The sequence below is a fragment of the Cyprinus carpio genome, chromosome A5 (genome assembly GCF_018340385.1).
Source record: "Cyprinus carpio isolate SPL01 chromosome A5, ASM1834038v1, whole genome shotgun sequence".
In the NCBI taxonomy this organism is placed as follows: domain Eukaryota; kingdom Metazoa; phylum Chordata; class Actinopteri; order Cypriniformes; family Cyprinidae; genus Cyprinus; species Cyprinus carpio.
The window spans coordinates 19,984,169-20,003,164 of NC_056576.1; positions in this window are offsets into that span (position 1 = coordinate 19,984,169).

The following is an 18,996-nucleotide window of genomic DNA, read 5'->3' on the forward strand; positions in this document are numbered from 1 at the left end:
AATAAATATCCACAAAGTGGGTTTTTTAATCTACTAAAATCTTACCCCTTTCTCAAATCAAGCCGATCTCAGATGCCCCCCAACACGATAGTTTGATTGACAGTAGCATTTCAGCACAGACTTGACTAACATCTTACCTTAGACCCGCCTTTAGTGAGCTGTCATCAGTCCACCTTTGTTTCGACGCTGGACCAGATGTAATGTCTCCTAAGTGATTAAGGTAACCAGACGTCCCGTTTTTCCCGGGAGTCACAATTCGTTGTCGATTAACTTAAAGTTAGTGAAGGCGGGATAGGCTGAAATCACGCTGATAGAATGTTTTCTCTCTGTCGCGAAGCGCGCACGCTCCACTCCTCAGTTCTAAATATACAGCGCGCGATCATTTCTCAGCGCCCAATACAACACAGCAGTCTAAATTTTTTTATCGTGTAGAGTATCTCACTAAATACAGTAGGTTATGGATTAAGTGAACGTCACAACCAGGTGGGTGAAAACTGAACTGTGTGTCATAGTATTTCATTCATGCCTTCCGTCTTAAAAGGACAGCATTCCAAATTAAAGGAAAATCTGTCATTAATGTTAACCAACAAAAGATGTTAAATACAGGGTATACATGTTAAGTAAAACCTACAGTATCTGAAAAAATGAGTTAAATTTGTATCCTCTATTGTATTTGTCTTATTGTGCTTCTAAAGCAAAAAAAAAAAAATATATATCTATAGATATATATTATATATCCTGCATATTTATATATAGCCTATTTTTATAAGTTGCTCCTTGCCACTTAAAGAGAAAGTTCACCCAAAAAATGAAAATTGTCATAATTTATTCAAGATTTCCAAATTCAGTCCTTGATTCAGGGGTTTCTCATAAGCTTAATTGATTTGGTCCTAAAGGAGAAGAATTGTTGATTATTTTAATTTAAAAACTACATATAAATCGCTGACCAAAATAAATTCTGGTAACTACAGTTTGGCTAAAATATTGACTAAAAGTAGTTTTAGTGACTAAAATTTGACTAAAATGCAATGACTTTTCGTCGACTCTGCAACTAGACTAAAACTATGAAAGACATCAAATGAGACGGCAAAATGGGACTAAGACTATTAAGCATTTTCGTCTCAAGACTAAGACTAAGACTAAATCAAAAACGCCTGCCAAAATTAACACTGGTTCAAATGTATATTTATATATATGCAAGGAAATGGGCTTTCTCGGTTCAATCATGGTTTCTCCTCACTTTCTTTCTCATCTTCTTAAACATCTTATGGAATTTGTCCTTGCTACTACGACATTTGGCTTGCTCACTGGGGTGTTTGTAAGGCACTATTCTCTGTAAAGCTGCTTTGGAACAGTAAGTAAATTGAATTGAAATAGAGGACAGAAGGAGAAAGGCTTGGATAACAGCAGTGAAACTGGCAATATAGTTAGAGGCGATGTTAAAGACAGCAAGTGAGTGGAAAAGAAAGGGGCATGGGGTGGTTGGAGAACATGAGCAGCTGGCTGATAGCTGCTGAGGACAGATGTCAACAGATGAGACTGTAAGAGCAGATGCTCTCGAGAAAGCAGCTATTTATCTTCACCTCCATCTTCTTCCCTTCCTCCATCTCAGTCTTTTCAGCCTCCCACTCATCCTCATCCCTCTCTTTTCCATTCTTATCACAGCTCTTCTGCGTGTAATGGATAGTTTGACATTTAACGTTATTCATAATTACTGAATGTTTAGCAGAGGCTTTTCATCTAAAACAACTTACCTTACAGATTATGCAAGTTGTTCTCATCAGTAATTGTAGTTATTATAAGTATTTGTACATAATGTGTGCTTCTGTTTCCATAAACACAGAAACAAACAATTACATATTTAAAAGATCTAAAACATGAGCATTTTATGTACTGTATATGACCTACTTTCTTTACAAATCCTTTTAGGTTAATAGCATATTGAATTCATAGAAATAACAGAAGAGAGATTCTCACAAAATCTTGGATTCAAAGATTTCAAACAAAATTTGCATCAACAAAATTCCAAAAAGTGTTTGTGAGCATGAGTTTAAAAACATTTATGGACAAGTATTATTATTTTTTTAATCATTAAAAATGTAGCATTAACACTCAAGCACAGTTATTTTAAAATCTGAAATAATATTTAATTTTGATTAAATTATTATTTGATTTTGTATAAATTTTCTCATTACCTGTTGTATTTAATAGCATTATCTGCATAATACATTGTAACAAAAATATATATTTATTTTAAAATGACCGCTAATGCTGTTCACATCTATTGACAGCACATGACATACCCCATCATACAAAAATGTGCACGTAAAAATCTCTGTATATATTTTTGTTTATGCTTTAAATGTGTTTTTTTTTTTTTTAATCTACCATAAAATTCCAGTTAATCATATAAGAATTTTTTCATGATTAAGTTTAATTCATGACTCTTCATTATTAATAGAAAGATTAATCAAAAACATATGTGATAATCTAACACTGGTTACAATGATTTCAGAAGAATTATAATTATCCACTCCCCTACTTTTCTATCTCATCCATCCCTATCTCTCCTGTTCAATTTCCCTTCATTCACCTCTCCCTCTTTACCTGTTCACCTCTCTCCATCTTCATATACACTCTATTACTTTCACTCTCCTCTTTCTCTGCCTCCACCTCTGGGTCCCCCTCACTCATTCATTCCCTGCATTGGTTTGTCTCGATCCATTCTTTTCCCTCTGCTTCTCCCTCTGTCTCTCCCTCCATCAATCCATTCTCTGGACATGTAGTTAAGAAGCCAAGGCCTATTGCACTCTGTGAGAGAATGGATGGACTCGTCTGGATATACATTAACCTACACTGTTATTAGATCTCCATCTATTGAATGGTTTTGATTGGTGTCCCATTTCAAAGGGTCTCCCCTCATTAGAGTTATTCCCAGAAAGACCTCCAATGGATGAGCCAAACAGGTTTCCCAGCTCATTTAGGCCACAGCCAATCACATAGAGTCAGTTTAGAAAAGACAGCATGACATGATGGCTGGAGCTTTTCTCTCTTAAAAAAGGAAACATATGCTTGACATACTCTCTTTGGTTTGGTTTGACAGGCCTGTTGTATTATAAAATAATAAGATGTGCGATACCCCAAAGACATACTGTAGAGACAGGCGAGTATGGTCAACGCTAGTAATTTATGGAGCTAATGTCTCACAAAGCCACACTTTTTTTTTTAATGGCAGGGTGAATTATACTCTTTCCACAACATCCAGCTTGTAAAAGGAATAATTTTTATTCAATATGCTGCTAATGGCACATCCAATATTAATATATTCAATATATATAAAAGTAATTTATACAAAGCATCATATCTATAGGGTGCCAATCTTGGTGAAAGTCCACTTCAGAAACCTAAAGGATTTCAGTTAAAGGTTTCTCTGTTTGAACTGTCTGAATAATGTAATTCATCCAGGCAGCGTCTTTAATGTGTCTCACCGGTTTGAGTTAAAATAACCTATTTAAAACATCCTCATTTTAATTCATAGTTTAGTGTGCCTTACATATCTCATTTAATTCATCTGGCTGCTGCATATTGCATGTGTGTATCTTGCTTACAAAAAAAAAAAAAAAAAAACACCTTTTCTAATTTACCTTTTTCTTATATTTCTTCCACTCATTGAGTTCCATGTCAGAGCAAAAATTGGGCAGGAAGGCTGCTGATTGATAAGTCATCACACACACTATATTCCTGATGGATTTCGGCATGGATACTCAGCCTCCAGAACTTTCTGAAACTGTGCAGTTTGTTGCCAGGATACGTGAGCTCCTGGAGTGTTTGTATTCTGAGCAGGTGCTCAATAGCTAACAATATATGTGTGTGAGTGTGTATATGTGAATGTGAAAAACAAGAGTTGAAGATGTTACCCCCTGTTGTTAAATCAAGAGCTCAATAAACGAAAAATCACATTGTTTATTGAAAATCAAAAGCCTTAAACATTAGCATTCACAGTGCTGTCCACTCCAGTTTCTTCTCTTATGTGCCTTTGATTGCATATCAAGTTGACACCTTTATTTATATAGCGCTTTATACAACGCAGATTGTGTCAAAGCAGCTTTACAGTGTTAAACAGGAAAAAATTGTGTTGATAATGCAAGAGGAAAAAAGAAAACAGTCAGTGTATCAGTTAAAGTCAGTTCATAGTTGATTCAGTGATGTCATTATCCAGCTCAGTTCAGTTCTCTTCCAGTGGTTTCTGTGCAGTCAAGTCAACAATGTTGCCAGAAATTGTGTCCCCATCTAAACAAGCCAAAGGCGACAGTGGCAAGGAACCAAAACTGACAGGTGACAGAAATAGAGAAAAAAACCTTGGGAGAAACCAGGCCCAGTCGAGGGGGCAGTTCTCCTCTGGCCAGGTGAAACCAACTTCGTGTGGTTCAATTCCAGGCTGCAAAACAGGTCAGATTGTGCAGAGCACTCGTCTGGTTGTTGTGCTCTTGTGCCGATGGCCAACGAGGTCTTCACATGGGATCTGTCTCTAGGGTTCGTCCAGTTGACAACTCAAATTACTACAGTACCAATATTACATCCACAACAGAACTGCGCAGTGGAAAGCCTATTATCTATATGACCCTCATGCAGGGGATCTCTGTCACATTAAATTGACTGCTCCAATAGAAAAATGTGCCAGCTATTTTCATGTCTGACGATTATCATCTTGTTACCCAGAAAAATGTGTGATTTTTTTTAATGTGTGTTGGTGAACCATCTTAATGTTCCAGGAACCATAACAGGTGCTAAAATTTCAGGTTTATACATTACACAGAGTGCAATATTAAAATGTATCTAGGGAAACCAGAATCAGAAATTAAGAGACACTTTATTATTATTATTATTATTATTATTATTATTCTTATTATTATTATTATTATTCACACTGCAGGGGATGTTTAGTTCACGGTAAGTTAACCCTGCTTTCTGGAATACACCATAATTTAAGCCACAAAGTTGGTCTGACTCAATTTGTGAATATTGGGTGCATGGGTGAAAAGTGGGTGAGTACTTCACTCCTTCATTGACTTAATAAAAACTTACTTTTAAACTTCTTGACAAACGTATTGGGTGCATGGGTGAAAAGTGGGTGAGTACTTCACTCCTTCATTGACTTAATAAAAACTTACTTTTAAACTTCTTGACAAACGTTTAATGTTAAGTTAAGCATTATTACAACAGTTTAACTTAAGACAGGTTTTACTTACACCACCTGAAAGCTTTTTTGCTTCATGTTTAATTTTCCATATTTTACACTACCATATCAAAGTCTACAAACCAATGCTAAATTCATGCATATGTATGCTACGTATGCAATACTGTTCACTAAGGTATATCAAATAAATAATTAGCCTACTCTCTTGTGTGCTTTCAGTGTTTTGCAAGTTGTATATACCAATATAATTACTCAACAGTAGCACTGAAGAGCTTCCAGCAGCCATCACACATTATGTGATCAAACCTCAAGTGTTATACAAACTCATGTCAGAATAAAGCAACCTCATTTTGAGATCACTTTGAGAAACGGTCATGCCAGCGTTTTGTTGAGTGTCTAGTTATTCACACTACTAATGAGTGTGTAGTTATTTAAAGTATTTATGATTATATTTAGATCATTGGATTATGCATATTTTTATATTTAAGTAATGGTCTCCAAAGAATTTATAGTGTTTTCATATATTGATTGACAAAGGAAATATACGTTACAAGATTGTATAATTATATAATCTTATGGTTATATTATTTAATATATTGTATGATTGTTTAATCGTTATTTTTTTAATTTTTGTTATTATGGCAGAGAGATGCATGGAATTTGCTCACATATTGTATGTTGACTTTATAATAATGTCAACTATGAGGGAATGTATGCAAATTATTTTATTCATTCATAATGTATGGCTGTCTGATAAAAGGAGAAGTGATGGAAGGGAAAAATGCAGACAACTGAAAAGTTTTTATTCACATGGATGTTTCTCTCTGTGTCAATTAATCTATTTTGTGCTGCCAGTGTTGGTCTTGGCTCACTAGGCAAGATAAGACATAAGGTGTATTTGACTTTAAGCAGCGCTGGGCAGACCGTTTGAATGACATCAAAGTACTATGAGAGCGATTAGACAGAAGACGGCTAAGTACATACACCGATCAGTCTGCACAACACTGCTTCAAGTCAAACACACCTAAAGAAACCAGCAGTACTTCACAGGTCACACTGACACAATTTTCTCAATATATCATGGGGAAAAAATAGTCTATTGTCTATTGTCAATGCTGTATGAAGCACAGCTGACACAGAAGTCACTTTCGTGGTAGGTGCAGGTCCATTGGCATGGAGCAGAGGGGGTTTTCAATTAAGTCCTATGGGAACTGAGCTTCACATGTGTGCTGTGAATTGTAGAATCCACAGCAGACCAGAGAAAGCATTGAGAGTGGCCAAGAGTATCAAACATTTTGGGAAATACTTGACTTTATGCAAATATCAAACCAAAAACGTGGACAGCAGCCAAGTGTTATGAGGTTTAGGCAGTGATGTCTGTCTTGAGCATCTCAAATATGCAGATTGTTTCAGCTGGATTAAGTGCTTAAATTAAATAGTTTACTCATTGGATGTGTTTAAGTTGTTATATATGTTAAATATCACAGTTTGGATGCTTTCCATTGTGATTATACTGGAAGGTGTTGCAAAGGTTAGCATTTAGTGTGCAGTAAATGTATTCAGAGCCATCTGAGTTAAGCGTCAAGTTCAGTAGAAGCATTTAAACTGAAAGCAAGTGATGAACAACTGTTGCAACTGAGATGTGAATGGGTGATTTCTGCCATAGTGTTACCTACAATAATTGTGCTTCTGATTAACAAAGACAAATTATTTTGGAAGCTGCATTTTAAATCCTCTTGTGAGGAAGCACATTTGTATGGGCATGACGGTTCTACTCTGTCACTCTCTGTCTGTCTCTGTCTGAAGGTGTATGTGTTTACAAGGTATGGATTTCATGCTTCCCTGATCCTATTTGTGGTATACTGGCTGTGGAGATTAGTATCTTCACTCACAATTGTGTTTGAGCTGGTGTGAAGAGGGCAACTACATTTATTGTGTGTGTAAAGAAGAGAATGTCTTAAAACAAATTTAACTACTGCCTTCTCACAGTCTTGCTCACAAACACACACACACACACACATATGCACCACTGGCTTAAATCTACAGCATTTACCTCTTTCACTTTACTGTGAGGCAGCGTGCTGAGGAAAGAACACCACATTCCTTCTTCAATAAAAACTTTTTGTCATTTTCACTAGACACTAACTCCAAGTGACTCACAGTGCCAATAGAAAAACCAAGTCATTTTCCTGCCAAGTAAATGGATCATAATATCTGATGGCAAAAAGAAAATAAAAAAGGGGGTGGGGGGGGGTTAAAAGTACCGTTCTGCAAATGGCACCATGAGTTCATTTTTAGATCTTATTAACACAACAAAAAAGGGCACTCTCTGCAATTAAATAAATGTAAAAAAGAATCACATATTGATGAGTAAATTACAATGCCTTTCTAACCTAATGTGATCTCATTTTCAAAAACAGACCACATCTGGCGCAACCAATTCATTTAAAACCAGTCTTTTTTTTTTCATAGATTAAATTAATTCACCCTTTACTAAAATTTGTATGGCAGCCAGTCTTTTATGTTCTAAAAAAAAACAATTTGAATTTATTTATTAAATGTAAAAAGGAGTAATTAATAGTAATGGTTTTAAAAGAAAGAAAGAAATAAAGAACCTAGAAAATTCTGTTGACTATAAAAAAGTAGTCAAGGCTACAGAAACTGACAGCATGACAAGACAAGTAAACAGAAACTGAAGAGTAAATAGACCTGCGGGCTGATTAGCTTGTGAGCTCTCTCTTACTCTGACAGTGCACTGAATGTCAAGTGGCTGAGCAGAAAAAGTGTTCATTAAAGAGAGGTCCTTTCAAAGCAAAGACAGACTGGAAGCTGGAGGTTATCGATATTAAAACCTTTAAGGCTGAGATTTGCTTACATTTGCAAAAAGATCTATTGCAATCGATGATACATGAACAAGTACACATTATCAACCTCTGCTGTACTGTCTCATTCTGTGAGTTTACAAAAAATATTGTCAAACTTTTATCCACATAAATTCACTTTGAATTTCACAAAACCTGTCAAGAACAGGTCAAATTCATATTTCACACACACACACACACACACACAAGAAAAAATGATTAGTTAATTAGCTTAACTGTGATGTCATTGAACATGTAATCTAATTTTCTAAATTAAAAAAATATTAAATTAATTTTCGAATAAAAAAAAAAAAACTACTCACCCTGCATGTATGCAGCACCTTTGTTTGGATAGTGATTAAAGTGCCTCTATTATGCCATTTCCAGTACTGCCTTTCATGCAGTGTGTAATGTAGCTGTATGTGAATGCAAACAGTCTGCAAAGTTGTAAAGTGTAGGTGCACGATAAATAAAGTTATTGTCTCCCAAATGAAAGAATTGACTCTGAACAGCCGAAACGAGTCGTCAGTAATTCGAATCCCACTTCCGTGATGGCTACACATCACAGTGTAACACTTTTGCAGAAAACCCTCTTATTCTACGTTGGCTGGCCACAAACAACTTGACCCTGCCCACAAACACTGTAGTTTGTCCGTGAGGTTAACATCATGTCGAGAAGATGCTTTTTAGTAAATTTAAATTAAAATTTTTTAGTAATTTTAACTAAAAATTTGCAAGTAAATTTGTTTTATTTTCACTTCCAAATGATGATGCTGCAAAGAATCAGTTGTTAAAATTATTTTTTTCCACTGTATTTTAAATGAAAAGAGCACAGGCAAAGCTTTGGTTTGTTTATTTGAAGAAATTTATTTTATTTATTTATTTGATTGGGATTTGTTTTAAATTTTCAATTTAGATTTGACATTCAATTTTTAAAAAGAAATCTGCAGCAGTTTGTCTGAGAAATAATAAAAGGACACAGACCTTTTAAATTATAAACAGTCTTAAAGCTCATTTTGTTAAAAACAAATTGTATCGTGAATCGTATCGCATAGTGAGTTGGGTGATTTGTTACACCCCTAATGCATTTCACGTAGGCTACAAACACCTACATTACAAATGTAGTAAGATCAGGATTGTCTGGGTGTTTTACTTTGTGTAAATTAATTTTTGTACAATTTTATTTTTTCCAAGTAATTTTAAACCATTTTGAACAGTAATATCACAATGATTTGCATCCTTTGTTTCATTACATAGAATAAAACAAATTTGCTCGGTAGCAGTGTATACGCTAATCAGTGCTTGTCAGCAATTCCGGTTAACAGGTTCAGCTGCGGAAGCAGTTTTACCGCTTATTGATGGTTGATTATTCTCACTGATCTAGATTTCACAATTTATTATGAAAACGAACAACATCAGCAGCACAATTATTTCATTACCAAAGTCTTTTACTCAATAAGCTTTTTATTCTCAACTCAAGAGGATTTTTATTTTCACAGCACTTCCCTTTGCATATTATTCCTCAATATTCTTTCAATTTCTTCTTATACAAGTTTCTTTGCTTTTATCAATAAGTGTTATGATAAACAGTTCAGTATACATCAGTATACATACTGTATAGACAGAGCAATCCATTTAAATCAAACTCTGTGTAGATAGATTTAAATAGCTGAAATCAGTCCAAACAGGCTTGTAAAGTAATAGCATACAGAGCTTTGTTTTCAGGTTTCCATCTCAAAATGCTTGTGAAGGAAAAATAAGTTCCACATATTGCTTCCACCTGTCACTGTTTCTATTATCCAAAAAAAAAAGGAATGTACATGAACTTAAAACAGACATTTCCTCAAACAACAAGGGTTGGCCAGTCCTGTCCACATTGTGTTCTCTTTCGTGTCGAATGGGTCCTGTATGTAAAAAGATGGAGCTAGAATAGGACAATTAAAAGCAAAAGTGAACAAAATATATGAAAACCTGCACTGACACTACAATAAAAAGAATAGTTTGTTTGTAGATTGTAGAGGCAGCCAGGCTGAAAACATAAATACTTTTCTATTTTAAAAGCCAGCTATAGTGGTTAATAGCCCCCCTAAAAATGGCCTAGCGACACCAATGCTCCAAGGTAAAACATGGTAACTTACTTATTGGTATTCCAAGTGCTTTTGTGTACTGATAATGTTTTAATACTTGAAACCTGCAATAGAGTCGTCAACAAACTTTTTACGCAGGTGCGCCACTGCACATTGTAAAGATCATATTCAATGCGGACAAATAATCCATTTGCATGTTCCAATTGATTCGCAACTTAAATATCCAGTTAATCTAGGTTTCTCATTGTTTAATGTTTATGATTAATATTTTCCAAATTAAAATCCAGGTCAAAACAATATAGCGTGTGAATGAGCTTTTCATACCAATTTAACAATTTATTGAATAGATCCGATTCCAAGAGTGAATCATTTGCTAGTTCTGATGCTAAACATTCGACAAAAAATATGACTTGATTGCTGAAATAGTGTCAGAGAATGTGTTTCTTAGGGCACGGTATGCATCTCCTTAGTCATAAAATAATTTATCTGTACTTTTTTTTTTTTTTTACAGGGGCTCGTGGTTTTGACGTATACGCTACTTGTTTTGCTAAACTGGCGGCCATAGGCAAGGCATTGGCCTATCTTCTCCAGTGTATTGACCTGACAGAGAAAAATAGTAAGTGACTAGCTGTGATTCCATTACAGATTTGCGCAAAACCTTTTTGTTATTTTATAAATGTTAATTTAAAAAAATTACGTTTCCATTAACCAATGTTATCAACTTTTTCCTCTCGCGATAAGTCATGGTGAAAAATGTTGGTAGGTTTACATATATCACAGCCACTGCACCAGCTATTACTTTTAATTGAAGGAGACGTAGGCGTGTATCTTTAGAGAAGCAGCACGGAGAGCCGCTTCTGGGCCACTTCTGAAATGTGCCATGGACGGAGCAGCTGGAATAAACACAAGCACTGAATAGAGTGGCCGCGGTCAGCTTTGTTGGTTGTTTCGGAGCCATTTTTATTAATAACACTTATTAATTTCGGTCTGTTCCTCACAAAACAATATTACTTTTGGAGCATGGATTTTTAACCATGCACTTTCCTTTTACAGAAAATCAGGAGACAACAAGTTATTAGAACAACATGGAGATAAGTAAATAATGACAATGTTCATTAATTGTTGAACTATAAGAGCTGCAATTGGAAATCAGTTAACATGAATTAGGCTTTGATGACATTTCAAACAACATTTTTGAATAGTTGTTTATTTACCTACCTGGAAAGGTCAATAATTAGACAAAAATATTAGATAATAATTAGTAGACAATAATTAGTCTACTGTGGTGTGAAATTGTTGTTCGTACAACATTTACAGTGTAGCACATTTATTTGCTATAGGTTTGTAATTAATACCCACAGACAACTCAATGACCTCTACTGGCCTCCAACACACACACACACACACACACACACACACACACACACTTCCTAATAATAATGTCACCAAATCATTCTACATAGTACAATATATATATATATATATATATATATATATATATATATATATATATATATATATATATATATATATATATTCTCCCCTCTCTCTGCCTGTGAGACACAGCGTGCCAATCTATTAGTTATTTTAGGAGGTTTTCCAAAACAACTGTAGTGTCTGCTGTAGTTGGTGCAATGTGGTGAAAATTGACTTGCTATTTCTGATCATTTCGGGGGAAATGGCTCATATATCTTGCTCAGATTTGGGGCAGCTTTGCTGAGTAGATGTTTTGGGTCTGGGCCAGATCTTGTCCCTTTAGTGTAGAACTGAGTTCTAGAGTGTTCCATGGAGAGAAGAGGTAATAGAGTCTTAAGAACAAAGAGGGTATCACTAAAGGGAGTTAAATGAGATCTCTTAAAACATCTTTGAGTATGCCAAAGAGTCTTCCTGTGCAATATGAGAGTGCTGACTAAACAATCTTTTTCTCACTCTCTCACTCTCTATCCGTAGCTCTCACTAACACACAAATGCAAGTCTCTTACCATTATATAAATAAGCAAGCATCTCTTTTATGTCCTTCCTGTCCTTTCATGTGTGTTGATCCTATTTCAGAAGTAGATTTTAGTTTGATGAAAAGAAGCAGCAGTTGAACAGCATGATACTCTGAGACACTCCTTTTGTTTTAGGTGGTTTCATTAAGAGCAGGTGCATAACAAAAGGAGAGAGTGAGACATATCATCCATACGCTTCAACAAATGCTTTTTTGTCTAATTTGACCATTTGGTATTCAAAGGCACTAATTCAACTCTCTCTCACTCCTTTTGCTCATACACACACATACACAGACACATTCACCCTCAAAAGACTTGTTCTTTGTCTGTTTCTCATTGCTATTCCTCTATGATGCTCTTGAGCTGCCATTGAATTACCAAGTCAATTTGCAGTGCTTAATAAAAGACTGTCCCTCTTTGGAGGGATGTAAAAAAAAAAAAAAAGAAGCTAGAACAAGTTTGGCCTTGCCCTCTAGACCCCAGGGCATGCTTTTCTTGATATAATTATTCAATTCACACACAAGAAAGCTACAAACAACCATTAACAAAGATGGCTTGATCAGACAGCTTACAACACAACAGAGCAGCATATATTCTAGGGCCCAGGCATAGACTTAAATCTTGACATTTAGCACAAAGATATGACATGTTTCACATGGCATGCAAAAGCCAAAAACAGTGTGTATTTATGTTGTCACCCCTTTGTAGTTATGCTGTTGCTTGAGCTCTTGCTGTGAAACAGGCCTATAAGCTGTTCACACAGAATGTTGTTATCATTTAACTATGCTGCTTTTCCATTGTTTTTCTGTGTTAACATGTGCTAGACGGACATGTTTGACAGTTGCACTCATGTCCTTTGCAGTGTTGCACCATTCTATATAAAAATGTGGTGCTTAAGGTAAAAGTTTTTATTTATTTATTTTATTTATTTATTTTTTTTCCCACTGCCCTGCGTTTAAAATTGTGTTATGTGTAAATGGCCACAATTTCCTAGGGGTGGCAAAAAATAAAGGACTTCTTCACCACCTAATACAGATTTTAATGAGGCCTTTTAGATTAAGAGAGCAACTGCATTGGTAGAAATTGCAAGTGTGTGAAAATAGCATCAAAGATAAAGGAAAAGTGTGGGAATGAAATTGATTTATTATACATTGTTAGCAATTAAATTTGACTCTACAAAGGATGCAAGCACAAAACTTGACTCTGCATTTCTCTGTATTTAAATCTATGTTTTCATTTGCAATTTTAGTCCAAACATTTATTACTTTAGGTTTTTTTTTTTTTTTTTTTAACATTTATATGACTTCCCTGACATTTCCACAGTTCTTAAAGGAATAGTTTACCCAAAAATTAAAATGACCTAATTATTTATATATATGACTTTCCATGATTTTTAAACATTCCAGGATTTTTCTCCATCTATTGCAAGTGAACAGGGCTCAACATAGTCCATTTTTGATGGTCCAAAATCCATAAGGGATTTTAAGGAACAATAAGGGTTTTCTCTAGTGAAACAATCGGATCATGAGTAAATAATCTAGAAGTTTTCATTTTTGGGTGAACTATTCTTTTAAAAGACAGAATGTAAATGTATAAATGTACTGAATATAAAATTTTGTCTGTGGTCATCTGTAAGTATAGCCTGACAGATTACCAATATTTTAGAAATGCAACCTCCCATGTGATTTTACCTCCTACTCTATGTTCATTTACAATCAAATATTTTATGGAAGTAAACATCACCGATAGCAGGGCTGATAAATCAAGGTGCATGAAGAATTTTTGATAAAGTGGGTGTTTTGAACACTCATATTGGATTTTTAGTACACCCAGAGATGTATGTGGTTGTTCTGTCAGTAACTCTAATCTGTTATCCTGAAGGATCTGCTGATGTAGAATTTGACTGAGAACATGTAGTTATTTAACAGATGTTTTCATCCAAAGCAACTTGTATTACATCTCTTAGAAGGACAAACACACTGGAAGAACCTGGGGTTAAGTGCCATATGCACAAGGGCAACAATACCTGGCCTATAATTATTGTGGAACTATTTGGCTTAAATGACCTTCTCTTGGCACTCTGGTACTATGACTGAATGGAGGTCTACGACGCTGACATAGAAGGGTTACTAGCTGAAAATGGGCCTTTCCTTGTGAGTGAATTAATCTTGTTTTCCACCAACAATCTATTTTTCTTACCTGAACAGCTGCGCAGCACTGAATTGCACTGGTTGTGTGCACACAAAGCCTTACAGCTGCAATTAAACAGCCAATATGTTATACCAAGAGTCTCCAGCTGGAGCGACTCTTTTCCACAGCAAGTGCCAACAACCCGACGAGTGATCTTCAGGTATGAAAGATACAGTAAGACTCCTGACCAGACCATTTGGGTTATTTGACCCATGCATGATTTGGAACCCATGGCACTTCCATGGGCGTCACTAGGCCATTTTTAGGGGGGCTATATTATGATCGCCTCAGTCCCCTTTAAATTTCATATGAAAAAGGCAGCAGAATTCGATCGATATATATTCCAGTGCCTCTGGCAAAGAGGTTTGCATACTTGAACTAAGAAAAAAGAGTTGTACTAGAAATGCAACCAGTAAAATTTTGTGTTGGTACAGTAAACAGGTTGTGTGTGTGAGATCATGAAGACTTGAATTTGTCTTATTCAGTAGGCCTACTCAAATGTTATACCTATCTATGCAATACAGTGGAATACTGCAATAAGTTTAGTATACGACCCCTATTAATCTTTTTTTTTTAATCTTATTTATATGTATATATTTATTTTTATTATTATTATTATTATTATTATTATTATTATACCCTCACTGGGGGCTGAGCCCCCCTAAAATGAAAATCCTAGAATCGCCCCTGGGTACTACATTATATTTTGAGATGTAAACATTTGTTCTCAGAGAAGGAGAAAATATTTGTCACAGTAGATCAGGATATTGGTTTAAACTTTAGTATTTTATGTTATATTATATATATATGGATATTCAAATTGATCCTCGAGTGGGTTTTGGAAGGGTTCTTTACATGAAGTCTTGAAGTAGATGCAAATCTATTGATGTCCATATCATAGTTATTTTCTGCATTTATCAGCTCATTCTTTTTCATTTCACCTTCATTTGTCATTATACTTTCTGCTTGATTTCACATCTACATATTTTCTCATCAATTACTGCTTTGGTTTTACCAGGTGGATTTTGCTATTCCTGGTTTGGGCACTAGCATGTATGTTTGTGGCTCTGTAAAACACATGACATCTTGCTCTGCTGGTCAGAAATAATGATATTTTTGTCTTCTTTGTGTTCTACATTTTGTACATGCTCCATAATTCCTTTTATTGACTTATGTAATGTAATATAATAAAGGACGACTGGAAAAAATTGGACCATATAGAATATAGTTACAATTAGCCTTGCGGTGACATCTCAGGAGATTAAGCGTTTCTCCCTGCACTCACTTAAAGGTCATCTAAGATAGAATTATACACTGTTAAAACCCTCTGATTGTTTTTGTGTACACTGGGTGTTATGTGCACACATAGCAACACCGCTGAATCTACCCAAGGACATGTTTGCGCACATGACCTCCCATGTGCTGTTAATTTGCTAGTCTACAATATATTTGTTCAGTCTGTAGTCCTAAAACCAGGAGCAAAATTAGCATTTTTGATGCATGGTTTCCCTCTGCAATTTCCTATGGGTTTTTGGTATAGCAGTTTTTATGACTAAATTAAGATCTGTGGTTAATGTTACTTGAAGAGATTTTTATGTTTTGTTCTATAACATAAAGTACACACGGTCTACAGTAGTTGTCCAATTAATTACTCATCTTTTGCCAAGCAGACAGACCATGAGCAGTAGTGTTGCCTCAGAGTTGTAGGCCTGTTCAAGAAATGAAGAAATATATTTAAAAAATAACATAGCAGCTTCGAAATTCACAATTGAGGTATGCTTGATCATTTTTAGAGAAGTGTTATCAAGTATTCTTAACCACAGTGTTTTTTTACTCACTGCTGTTTTACTCACTGCTATTCTAAAATATTCAAGAGGGAACGCATGCCAAATTAGCCTTCCAGGTTGGCCTACAAATTGACATCACAATTGAACAGCTGGATAGAGGTGTATACTGATGCAATTTCCTGAAAGTGATTTGTGGAATTCACCAGATAAGTCTCCACTGAAAAATGGACGTGAGATAGGATATTAATTTAGACGAAATGAAAAAGTATTACACTACCATTCCAAATTTTGGAGTCATTTATTTATTTGTTGATTTATTTTGAAAGAAATTTATATTTTTATGTAGCAATGATGAAATTCAGCTTTGCCATCACAGGAATCAATTACATTTTAAAATATATTCAAATAGAAAATAGTTATTTAAATTGTAATAGAAAATAGTTATTTAAATTGTAATAATATTTCACAGTATTACTGTTTTTACTGTGTTTTTGATCAAATAAATGTAGCCATGGTGATCAAAAACATTAAAAAATCTTACCAACCCCAAACCTCTGAATGGCCCTGTTATACTTTGGTACTGTGGTAATGGATGGCTAATTGAACCTTTTTTTCAATGAGGATGTTAGAGCACGACTGATGATGTAAAACACCCAGTCAACGTTGTCAATCATGACCAAAGTCTTATATGTTTTCTGACATGAAAGAATGTTGATATCATCTTGCTTCTTAACCAAAATCCTACCTGGGTCATATTGCATACTCTGACAAGCAATCATAAAGGATAGGAAAAAACAAAATCACACAATGTACACCCATCTTAAGTGCTCTATTACATTATCCCTGGGTTTTTTTTTTTCTTCTTCTTCTTTTTGTCAGAGCAGTGCTTTTCTCTATTTCTTTTTTTTCTTTCTTTAGTTCATTTATTTCTCAGTGAGTTACTAGAGTTCTGCAATGACTTGTCCATTACATCACGATGTCTATCTCACTTCTCATGCCTTAGACTGTCTCAGCCTCATCAAGGAATGTGCCATCACATCCGATCTGGCTGTGTATCACTCACACTCCCTAGATTTAATTAGCAGCGGATTGGAGAGGCTGCCCTTGGGAAACAAGTTTTCTTTAGTCTTAATTAGTCTGTTAACTTCATCAGAGCGGCAGCACATTGTATAAACCCACAAGAGAAGCGGAGAATATGACAGACTGGTTATTTTATTATGCACAGAGGTTTACCTGTGATAGCTTTTGCTCTTTTAGTCAACCGTCTATTATAATGAAAGTAATCAATGCGTACATGAAAACCTGGCTGGTGAGCATATGTTTGGTTTATATTTAATATTTGCATATTTACAACACATACATTCTGCCCCAGCAAAACAGAACCACAGTACAAGCAGATAAGAGGAATAATGTGACTTTTCAGAGCTCTCTAGACAGACGAGACTGAAATCTTGCTTAAACACTTGGGATTATTGGAGCAAGCTCTCGCATTATTGTAGCTCTCTTGCAGACATGCAGTTATCTAAAGGATTAAAGGGATAGTTCACCCAAAAATTAAAATGCTGAATCATTTTATTCACCTTCATGTCATTCCAAAGCTGTATATATCAAGGTAGTTTTTTTTACTCCAGCTGTTTTTGTCCACACAATGAAAGTCAACATTAGAATACACTGACTTTCATTGTATGGACAAAGAAGCAGAGAGAAAGGTTTTTTATTTGTTTTTTTTTGTTTTTTTGCATTCTGCAGAAGTCGTCATACAGGTTTGGAACAAGGTAGGGGTGTTAGGTAGGTATGAATCCATGTTTAAAAATAATATTTTATGCATTGTTTACGTTATCTTTTCTTTGTGTATGAGACAAAAGAAGATGAATTTGACGTGCACAGGAGCGGATTTATGGCCACTCTATCAGCTGGCATTTACAGACAGTAATGACAAGTGACAAAGAGAAGAAAGATGAGGATTATAAGAAAGAATGACAGAAAGACTGATGGAAGGTAAGAGTGAGAAGGTGGTGGTATTTGAATGTTTGCCAAAAGTTTGTACATGGTTGACAGATCCTTGAAGGAGTTGAATTTAGCATTAAAGTCCCACTGCCGAGTGTGTGTGTGTGTGTTTATGTGTGTCTATGTCTCGCTGACACAGCTTACTGTTCTCTGACTTCATTTCTCGGTAGTTAGTCAGAGTCCTTTTGCCCTTGGTGACATGCCTCATCCAAAGTTTAAGATAATTAAATGCTCTGAATAGCACCAGCAGCTCTGACCTGCAACACATGAGTATTACTGTGGCCTCAGGCGTGCTTCAGGGATGTTGAATGCTGTTTATACACCGTTTCGCTAGCGTACTTCTGTATAAGCATGCAGAGATGTGAGGCTTCTTTTGCACAACCCAGTTACACTCAGTAGAGTCTATCACGTGTGTCCTACTGAAAAAAAATATATATTTTAGTAGAAAATTTATTTTAAGTGGCAATGTGAAGTCACATGATCAATGAAGTCGCAATTATAGGAAATAAAGTTAAAAAACATAATGTTACAAGACAAAGTCACAGTTTTGAGTGAAAAACATTTTTATTTTTTAGCAGACACAGGGTGAGAGGCACAGAGAAAGCAAGACAAAAGGTCATAAGATTTGGCAGGGAGTGAATTGTCCCACCTCAGTCATTTGTAAGGTTTTTTTTTTTGTTGTTGTTTTTTTACATTGTTGATGCTGCTCAATGAAAATTAAATAAAAACGTCAACATTTTTCATATATATAAAAAAGACCATTATAATTTTAAAAAAATTATCATTTAGAAAAAGAAAGAAACAGAAATGAACACTCGTAAAAACACTGATTTTGTGCAACCTCTCATGATACTCTAAATCCCAGCAGTACTATGT